General features: G+C 43.8%; 1 pseudogene; it reads right to left on the reverse strand.

Annotated features, from left to right (window-relative positions):
• Positions 1-5,125, reverse strand: part of LOC110323847 — a 10,753-nt pseudogene extending 5,628 nt beyond the window's left edge.
• Positions 5,126-11,216: the final 6,091 nt, after the last annotated feature.

The following is an 11,216-nucleotide window of genomic DNA, read 5'->3' on the forward strand; positions in this document are numbered from 1 at the left end:
TCCCGAGTGCTGGGATTAAAGGCGTGCGCCACCACACCCGGCTAGAATTTTTTTTTAAGATTTATTTATTTGTTATATGTAAGTACACTGTAGCTGTTTTTCAGACACACCAGAAGAGGGGGTCAGATCTCATGGATGGTTGTGAGCCACCGTGTGGGTGCTGGGATATTAACTCAGAACCTCTGGAAGAGCAGTCAGTGCTCTTAACCACTGAGCCATCTCACCAGCCCCAACAAATGGCATTTTTAATAGGTCTCTTTTCTCTATAAATTTTATCTTTTTTTAAAATAAATAAACATTGTTTTTTATGTGTTTATTATTTTATGTGTTTTATGTGTTTCTGAGTGTATGTTACCACATGCATGCCTGATGCCCATAGATGCCAGAAGAGGGCACCAGAGCCCCTGGAACTAGAGTGAGTTGTGAGTCACTATGTGGGTGCTGGAAATTGAACTTGAGTTCTTCAGAAAAGCAGCCAGTGTTCTTTGCTGAGGTATCTCTTCAGCCCCCGAAACACTTATCTTAAAAACAGGCTATAATGATCTTTCCTTTTGACACAAACTGTTGTTTTGTTGTTATTGTTATTTTGAGACAAAGTCTCTCTGTGTAGCCCTGGCTGTTTGACTGGCCTCTGAATGCTGAGATTAAAGTCATGAGCCACCACACCTGGCTCTAGAGTTTTGTTTGTTTTTGTCAGGAAATAAGGAAGAAGCTCAGCTGGGCAGTGGTGGTGCACACCTTTAATCCCAGCACTTGGGAGGCAGAGGAAGGCAGATTTCCCAGTTCAAGGTCAGCCTGGTCTACAGAGTGAGTTCCAGGACAACAGCCAGGGCTATACAGAGAAACCCTGCCTGGGGGAGGGGGAGAAGGAAGAGGCTCTGGGTGTGGTGGTACTCACCTTCAATCTCTGCATTTGGGAGCAGAGGCAGGCAGACCTCTGTGAGTTCAAGGCTAGCTTGGTATACTTAGCTACATCTGGAATTAACTAAAATCTAAGCAGCTGGGAATCCCTGAATCCTTGAATCCCCAAGACAGGATATCACTCTGTAGCTGTGACTATCTATCCTGGAGCCGACTGTGTAGACTAAGCTGGCCCAGAACTCGCAGAGATCCACCTGCCTCCCGAGTGCTGGGATTAAAGGTGTGCACCACAACGGCTAGTTGGGATTCTTTTCTTTATTAAACCATTTGAAGTGAGAAGGCCTACTTTCGATCCAGACAGTTTGAGGTGGGAGGACGACCTTTAATTTGGGGCCCACCTTCTGTTGGCAGCCTATGTAAAGGACATGGAAGAAGGAAGCTTGCTCTTGGCCTGCTTGCTCTCACTCTTGCTACCAAGTCCATTTCCTCACTGCTATAGGCACCTACTCTAAACCAATTTAAGCCTATCCCAGTCTAGCTTACACATGAATGAGACTCGGACTGTGGTTATTTGGCCTTGACAGTTACTGGGGGGGAGCCCCTAACCTACTTTTCTGACTGCTGGCCTGGCTACTTCCTCAGTGGTGTACCCCAAATATTTGCTGTTTCTCCTGGCCGTGTGCTCGTGGTTCATCTCCCCTCATGGCAGCCTCCTTCCCCACCCCCCCACCCCCGTTTTTTCTTTTCTCGCCTGGCTCTGTAACCCCCAACCAGGTAACTCAAAACCTGCCTTCCTCTAATCCCTCCAGCAAGGCTGTCACCACTTTTATTTAACTAATAGTTTTAAATTATGGAACAAGGTTTGCACCACAAAATAATTTATTCAAAACTAGGCCTTTGGGTACAGAATTTAGCATTACAATACATAGCAACAGACCAAACTTCAACACCTACTTCAGGGGTCTGGCATATACTAAAGACCAGCTGAGACATCCAGCTCTATAGACTGAACAACTACTGGATTCTTGTGGAGAGCCATTGTTGGACTGACTGGGCCATAGCTTAAAAGCCATACATATTCTCATATTCATATATTCTCTCTCTCTCTCTCTCTCTCTCTCTCTCTCTCTCTCTCTCTCTCTCTCTCTCTCTCTCTCTCTCTCTCTCTGTGTGTGTGTGTGTGTGTGTGTGTGTGTTTCAATTTATAAGTTCTGTTTCTCTAGAGAACCCTAGACTATACCGTGAGGGAAAGAATAGACAAGCGACAAGCACACATTCCTTTCCCTCCTGTTTTGAGACATAGTCTTACTATGTAATCCAGGCTGGTAAAAGTAGCCTTTTTTGAGTCTTGAGGGCAGATTTGGCTTAGCATCAGAGCCTACTGAGGTGTTCTTTTCTCTGGATCTCTTTTCAGGACTAGGGCCAGATGGTGGGTCAGAAAGCTACGCCTCCATTCAGCTTGCAGCTCTTTCTCTAGAGCAGTGGTTCTCAACCACTAACGCTGCAACCCCTTAATACAGTTCCTCATGTTGTGACCCTCCAAACCGTGAAATTATTTTCATTGCTACTTCATAACTGTAATTTTGTTACTGTTGTGAATTGCAATGTGTTTTCTGTATAATGTGAATATCTGCGATTTCTGATGGTCTTAGGTGACCCCTGTGAAAGGATCGTCTGACCCCCAGAGGGGTTGCTGTCCACAGATTGCAAACCACTGCTCTAGAGTCACACCTCTTCCCTCCTGAGAAATATGTCTCACGACATTAGATTTTCATGACTGGGAGGTTCTGTTCCCAAGGTCTAGGACTAGATTTCCCAAGAGGCGTTCTTTTTTGTTTTTTCGAGTCAGGGTTTCTCTGTGTAGCCCTGGCTGTCCTGGAACTCACTCTGTAGACCAGGCTGGCCTCGAACTCAGAAATCTGCCAGAAGAGGCATTCTTGACATGAAATAAATTTGGGGTGTAAATGTGTTACCAACCTCAAGGCTGTCAGAAGAGATTTATTTGGAGAAATGACTGGGAGGGAAAACGAGGGGAAGAGAGAGGGAGACAGCGAGCGAGCCTTCAGATCATGGCCATGATATAGACCTGAGAGCTAAGCAAGAAAACAGGAAGAAAGGATTGGGTACATCCAAATCTAATCTTGAGATTGCTGCTAGGGGCTGGAGAGATGGCTCAGCGGGTTAGAGCACTGACTGCTCTTCCAGAGGTCCCGAGTTCAATCCCCAGCAACCACATAGTGGCTCACAACCACCCGTAATGAGATCTGATGCCCTCTTCTGGTGTGTCTGAAGACAGTTACAGTGTACTCATATAAATTAAATAAATCTTAAAAAAAAGAGAGATTGCTGCTAGGTGGATACAGAATCCACAACTATTAGAAGAGATCCCTTCTGTAAAGAAATGGCCCCATTCAGATCTCTACTATGCCCAGCATGGGCTGGAACAGGCTGGGGAAAGAGTAGCCTCAGCAACTTCACAGTCAGTCCTCAAAACAGAATGACAGCTGTCAATCAAGTTCACTCCCCGTGGCAAGTTGTCTTACAAGCATTAGGAGCTGCCACGTTCCTTCCTGTTGCCAGTGGTCAGGCCCAAACCCGGTTACTCACCCCAACCCCCAAGCGGTGACGTTACTACGCACCCTGTGCGTGTTGAGAGGGTTCAGGGAAGTGATACATGCGAGCTCAATAAATGTCAGTGATAGTTATTATTAGCATCACTGTAGGCAGCGTGAGAGCGAGAACAAGGAGATAGTTACATCTCAGCCCACTCTTGATGGCTTTCGTGATCTTGGGCTGTGACTCCCCAGGCTGAGAACAGCGCCCAGCATGTGAGTGGCACTACACTGTGTAATGGATTTGTGTCATTATTTTCAAATAATAGTACTAGAGAAATGATTTCTGGAAGTGTCATACTCTGGAGTGGTGTCGCAGGATCTCTATGAAAAGTCTCTATTCTGCTTTGTAGTTTTCTGTTTTAACATAGGGACACACACACACACTCAGGAGGCACACGGTGTTCTCTCCCAGACTCAGCTAAGTTCCAGATTTATTTCTCTGCTCACAGCATCCACGAAAACGTTACATTGTAACAACACATTACCCGCTGCCCTGGGGATGCTCACTGTGTGTCTGGGACTGCGTCTCAATCTATCATCTCTCATCTTATTTCTGCTTTACTGTTGAGGAAATCAAGGCCAAGAGCTAGGGAGTGGCTTTCACAGCTTATGCAAGGCTTCAAGGTTTCCTCTAGACATCTGTTTGGAGAACTCATTCATTGCCCTAATTTCAATTTCTTTTTTTTTTTTTTTAATATATTTACTTATTCCATACACATAAGTGTTTTTGCCTACCTGTATGTTTGGTAACTAGAGAGGCCGGAAGAAGGTATGGGGCCTCCTGGAACTGGAGTTACAGATGGTTGTGAGCTGCCAGGTGAATGCTGGGAATTGAACCCGTGTCTTGGAAGAGTAGCAAGTGCCTTTTTTTTTTTTTTTTAACTATGAATAATACTTTATTCTGTCGTTTTCTTTACAACTGAAACTATGGGAATCAAAATTAACATCCTTGCCTGTGAGCTTCTTGTACACACCAGAAAAAGTTTGGACCCTGTGCTCCGCGTTGTTCTGCCTGGCTTTGTCTAAGTGAACTGTTATAAGCCTGCTGGCATCCAGTTTCACATGGATCCTTTTACCCACAATTTCACTTGGGAAGACCAATTCCCACGGATGGCGTCGTGCAGTGCACTGTTGTCAGGGTGCAGCTTCTGGGGTACTTTTGCTTATTTTTCGTAAGGCTTTTCCAGGTTGGTTTGGGCAGAATCCTCCTCTGAGCAATGACGACAATACGCTTCCCACTGAACTTGGTGAACAGCCGGGCTTGGTGGCGTACACCTTTAATCCCAGCACTCAGGAGGTAGAGGCAGGCAGATTTCTGAGTTCGAGGCCAGCCTGGTCTATAAGGTGAGTCCCAGGACAGCCAGGGCGATACAGAGAAACCCTGTCTCAAAAAACCAAAAAAAAAAAAGTTTCTCCAATTCACGAACTAGTTGGACTTGGATTTTCCGGAAAGATTTAAGCTGAGGAACTGGTACAAAAATTATGATAGTTATCCAACCACCACCAACTTCAGTTTCCTTGGCTGTGTTGATGTTGAGTTCCTTGAGATCTGAGTTCATCTCTAGCTGGAGCAGCGCCTGAGAGATGCCAGACTCAAACTCCGGCTTCTCGCCATTGGGTTTCACAATCTTGGCGCTCGAGCTGAGCATGGCTTCATACTTACGGAGTGCCGGCTTAGAAAGAGTGTAGCAAGTGCTTTTAACTACTAAGCCCCTGCTCCAGCCCCTCAGTTCATTTCTATGTCCTGCTTTCCTTTATTTTAATGTATTTCATTTATTATTTGTGACTTGTTTACTCATTATTGCTGTATTATTGATATATATTGGGAGGGGTGCACACATGCGTGGAGGTCAAAGGACAGCTTTGTTGAGTCAGAGTCAGTTCTTTCCTTCCGGCTTCCGGCTTCGTGAGTTCTGGGGACTTAACTCAAGTTTGCATGGCGAGCACTTTCTCTGCTGAGCCATTTCCCCTGGCACTTCCGTTATTGTTTATTTCTTTATTTTATTGTTATTATTATTTTAATGGTGTGGAAGTAAATCTAGAGCCCCCTGCCTGCTAGGAAGCATCCATAGTGGAGCTGTGTTTCTAGTGTGGGTGGGATGGTGCATAACTGTGAAATTCCAGCATAACAGGAAGATCCAAGAATACAGGGCCTTGGGGCTGGAAAGATGGCTCAGGGGTTAAGAGCACTGACTGCTCTTCCAGAGGTCCTGAGTTCAATTCCCAGTAACCACATGGTGGCTCACAACCATCTGTAATCGAATCCGATGCCCTCTTCTGGTGTGTCTGAAGACAGCTACTGTGTACTCATATAAATAATAAATAAATAAAACTTAAAAAAAAAAAAAAAAGAATACAGGGCCATCCTTGGCTGCGTGATGAGTTCAAGGCCAGCCTGGGCTACAGGAGACCCTTTGACAAAATAAATATCATTTTAAACATGGAAGTACAGCTGTGTTACCACCTTCTCTAGGAAGCCTTTCATCACCTCTGTGTAGATTACTTTTTCTTTTGCCCAAGGGCCCAGTCTATGGCGCTCCATTCCATAAGCCTTGGGGACAGATCAATATTCTTGCCACTAGACTGTGTTCCAGGAAAAGGATGGTGCTTTACCTCTTCTGATAGTAGGGTCCAGCTTAGGTCTCTTCCAGCTGGAAAATAGTTAGGAATCTCCTTACCTATACCTTCGACCTCTATACATGATGGGCTTTGCAGACTAGTTCTAGCTTCTTTTTTTTTTTAAGATTTATTTATTGTTATATATAAATACACTGTAGCTGTTTTCAGACACACACCAGAAGAGGGAGTCAGATCTCATTACAGATGGTTGTGAGCCACCATATGGTTGCTGGGATTTGAACTCAGGACCTTCCAAAGAGCAGTCAGTTCTCTTAACCACTGAGCCATCTCTACCGCCCTGGTTCTAGCTTTTAATAGTTTGGTTCTTTAGCTGGGTAGTGGCGAGTCATGTTTTTAATCCTAGCACTCAAGAGGCAGAGGCAGATCTCTGAGAGTTCAAGGCCAGCCTGGTCCACAGGACTGAGTTCCAGAACAGCCAGCTACACAGAGAAACCCTGTCTTAAATTTAAAAAAAAAAAAAAAAAAAAAAAAGAAGGAAGGAAGAGAAAAATGTATAGTCTGGTTCTTGGTGATACGACACATTTAATCTGAGTTTCAGATCTGAAAATAAAGGGCTCATTCTTAAGCATTTTCTAACTGTAAAGGTGATCGAGAAGCCATAGATTCAGAGGTCTCACAGGGAGGAAAAGTATCTCCTCTTTCCCGGGGAAGGGCGTGGCCTTGCTTCCCGAGACTTGCTGAGCCTATCCTGTAATTAGGAAGCTTGGTGATATGCTCCACTGTTGTGCAGCCTGCTCCAAGGCCTGAACCCAACCTGGAGGATCTCGGCGAGTCATAAGGAAGGGTCTTTGTCCACGCAGGGCAGAGCCACTGTTACTCATGAGAAATAGAGCTTTTGTAGGTAGCAATGACCTCCTCATTAGCATGGCTAGCTGCTCTCGCTGTCTGGAGCTCTCCGGAAGGAAAGCATCCTTAGAGTCTTTGGCTCACGTGAATACACGGGTACTCGTGTTTCTCCTCAGGCAAGCTGCCCTGTGAGTGTTCAGCTCAGAGCTCTAGCTTCAGCACTCAGAGCACAGAATCTCCTTCAGAATGCCCCATAAAATCTGTTGACTAAATGAGCACATGAATCTAGAAGGCCAAGCCTTTATACTTCTCTGTGTGAAATCATCACATGCAAAGGTCCACATATAGCCACTCCCCTCCACTTCCTCCTCTCATCCAGGAGCATATTCTCCTAACATACCAGCAGTAAGCATGCACTGATTTATACGAAGGTACACGGGCTTCCCTTTGGATCCCTGGCCTGGTACACATTTAAGGCTTCCTACCAGCCTCTTGTCATTATGAGATACTATTTAAATCTTGCAGCCTGAATGTCCCTGAAATTCCTGGGATGCCACACATGTTCCAAAGGGGCACACGCTCTCCCCTCAAGGCTAATTGCTATCTTGTGGTTTCTGTTTTGTTTGTTTTTCAAGACAGGATTTCTCTATGTAGCTCTGTGTGGCCTGGATCTCAATCTGTAGACCCAGATGGCCTTGAACTCAGAATAGACATCTGTGCCAGGCATGGTGGTGCACGCCTTTAATCCCAGCACTCGGGAGGCAGAGGCAGGCGGATTTCTGAGTTCGAGGCCAGCCTGGTCTACAAAGTGAGTTCCAGGACAGCCAGGGCTACACAGAGAAACCCTGTCTTGAAAAAGCAAAAAGGAAAAAAAAAAAAAAATAGACATCTGCCTGCCTCTGCCTTCCAGCTCCTAGCACAACGCCCAGCTTGTTTTTGTTTTTTAAGACAGGGTCTCTCCATAATCCTCCCAGTCTTGGAATTCACTCTATAGATGAGGCAGGCCTCAAATGCAGAGCCTGTCCTTGCTCTGCTTCCCAAGGACTTGCATTAAGGTGTAAGCCACTGCACCCAGATGATATCCTATATGTTTAGATAGGTGAATCTATATGTTTAGATAGGTGAATCTGAACTTTGCAGATTTCCCATAAACTTGGGAGCCATCCTAGACGTTTCCCTCTCTTCTTTCCTACATCCAAATTAGTCACAAATTATATTCTCTAAATATTATCTTTTTTTTAAATATTATCTTTACAAAAAGAAAAAAGAAAAAAAATAGTCTCACTTTTTACTTCAAGTTGGCCTTGAACTCATGACAGTCTGTCTGCCTTCACTTCTCAAGTACTGGGAATGCAGCTGCCTTACCTGGCTTTAATGTATCTTTAATTATGAAATTTCAAGAGGCTGAGAGAAATGGCTCAGTTGGCAAAATGTCTACAAAATGCAAATCTGAGGATCTGTGTTCAGGTCCCTAAGACCACTGAAACTCATGAGCCAACCAGACTAGCTAAGTCTATGAGCCTCAGAGTCAAGGAGAGACCTTGTCTCAAAAAATGAAGTCTCAGGATGGCAAAATGTCTCATCAGAGGAAGGCAGCTGCCACCAAGCCTGTGTTCTGTTCCTGGGCCCCACATGGTAGAAGAAAAGAACTGACTTCTGCAAGATGTTCTCTGACTTACAGTCGGTGCTGTCCAAGTAAGCAAATGAAAAGAAAGAGATCAAGGAGGCCGCCTAATGGTTAACCTCTGATCTCCATGTGCATATGTGAACACACCCGTAGGTACACATACATATACCAAAATATACATACATACATGCATACATACAGAGGGAGAGGGAGAGGGAGAGGGAGAGGGAGAGAAAGAAACTTCTTCATCTCTCTGACCCCCACTCACTCCCCAACTTTACCTCTAATCATCCTTCAGCTTTGCATTCCGATCTTGGGGATAAAGTCCAAGGTACCTTGCCTCATGTCATCCTGGCCTTTATAGAACAACGGTGCTGTCCTATAGGCTCAGCAGGAGCCTACTTCCTTATACAAGATGCTCCTTCACTTCAGAACTCTCTCCTTGGTTTAGCTTCATAGTGATAGCTTTTATTTACTTATATTTTAAAGATCTATTTATCTTTTATTTCATGTGTATTTGCCTACATTGTACCTAGTGCTTAGGAAGCCAAGGTGTCAGATCTCTTGGAACTGGAGTTACAGGAGGTTATAGAAGGTTAGCATCATATAGGTGCCAGGAACTGAACCTAGATCTTCTGTAAGAACAGCATGTGCTTTTAACTGATGAGCTATTTCTTCAGCCAGTTATTTATGGATTTATGGATTTGTTTATTTGTTTACTTATTTTCCCTGAGACAAAGCCTCACTATATAGTTATATAGTGTTGGATGAGTAGAAACTTTTATTTATTTATTTATTTTTGCAGGGTGAACCAACAATGGAGATGGAGGTCTTTCTATGTAATCCTAACTTTCTTGCCACTTGTTATGTAGACCAAGCTGGCCTGGAACTCACAGAGATAAGCCTGCCTCTGCCACGGGAGGGGGTGCTGGGATTAAAGGTGTGCCCCACCACACCCAGCTGGCCTCTGAACATACTAGGCTGACCTTAAACTTCTAGTAATCCTGCTTCTAGTTCTCAAAGCCTGGGAGTATAGGTGTGTACCACAACACCCAGCTTCTATCTACCTGTTCAAAAACTTTATATGTACTTATATGTTAAGCATTAATAGGCTTTAAAGGAATCTTTTAGATTTATTATTTTATGTGTATTTATGTGAGTACCTGCCTGTATGTACATGTACCACATTCAGATTCCCTGGAACTGGAGTTATAAGGGATTATAATCTGCCACATGGATGCTGGGAATCAAACCCAGTCTCTCTGTAAGAGCAGCAAGTGTTCTTGACCACTGAGCTCTCTCTCCAACCCCTTGTGTTAATAGACTTTATTAGGCTACTTATAGATTAAAATTCAGCAAAGATAGCCTGATGACGGTTGTTGAGGCAGGAAATTCTGAACTAGACAGTCATGAGCGAAAAAGCATGTGGCTTTTGCTTATCTATGCCTTGAATTCATGTGTTTATTTAACAGACAGGTATTGAGCATTTAGTCTGTGCCATGTTAGATGTCATTTAAAGTTCTTGTTCTCATAAAGCTTATGTATAGGGAAAGACAGACACTAAATGAGGAAATAGGCAAAATGCTTGGAACTAGAGTGTTTTGAATGTTCCCTTTTTTAGATTATGGAATATTTGCAGAAAAATATATCTTAGGAATAAAGCCCAAATCAATCTTTCTTTCTTTCTTTCTTTCTTTCTTTCTTTCTTTCTTTCTTTCTTTCTTTCTTTCTTTCTTTCTTTCTTTCTTGGTTTTTCGAGACAGGGTTTCTCTGTGTAGCCTGACTATAGACTAGGCTGGCCTTAAACCCAAAGATCCACCTGCCTTTGACTTCCAAGTGCTGGGATTAAAGGCATGAGACACCACCACCACCCAGCTGTGGCTGACTTCAAATTTGTTACAATCCTCCTGCTTCTGCCTCCCAAGTGCTCGGATTAAAGGTGTGTACCACCACTTTCCAGCTTTCTTTTTTTTTTAGACAGGGTCTCACTATGTAGTCCTGGCTGGCTTGGAACTTGCTATATCCACTTGGTTGACCACAAATACATGGGGTGGGGGTGGGTTAGGGCTCTGTCTCCCAAGTGTTGAAACCAAAGGTGTGAGTCACTACACCTAGCAAGGCTTCTTTATTAATATAATCACCAGAAATTATTCTCTGAGGTAGGGAGGGACTCTTGCTTTTGTATACCATGGTAACCATGACACCTGCTCAGGAAAAGCTCTGAGTAGCCATTTATTGGAATGAATTGATAGATAAATACATATATTTCCTCAATTGTTTACTTCAACCAGTAGATGAGTGTCTGTCTACCTTTTGCTAATTTCTGGTTTGAGTGGATATAAGGACAGAAAAAAATGGTTCCTGGCACTTATGGAGTAAGGAAATACAGCTATAACTCCACATATTTAGTCCCATGAGATAACATGATTTTCAAATGGTCAGTAAAGCCTTCATTTGGGTAAAAAGTCAATGATTACCCTGCATTATCTAAGACTAAACTCTTAACTAGCATTTACATAGTAACAAAAACATTGTTTCACATGCACAGATGTAATCTCTTTGTGTTGTGCCATGAGTCACCATGAGATGCCTTGTCAGGACATCACTGGAAGTAGCTCTCTTATACAAGAACCATGAGCCCAAATACACCTTTCTTCTCCTCTTCCTCCTCCTCTTGCACAAACTAA

This window comes from Mus pahari, chromosome 6, assembly GCF_900095145.1.
Source record: "Mus pahari chromosome 6, PAHARI_EIJ_v1.1, whole genome shotgun sequence".
In the NCBI taxonomy this organism is placed as follows: Eukaryota; Metazoa; Chordata; class Mammalia; order Rodentia; family Muridae; genus Mus; species Mus pahari.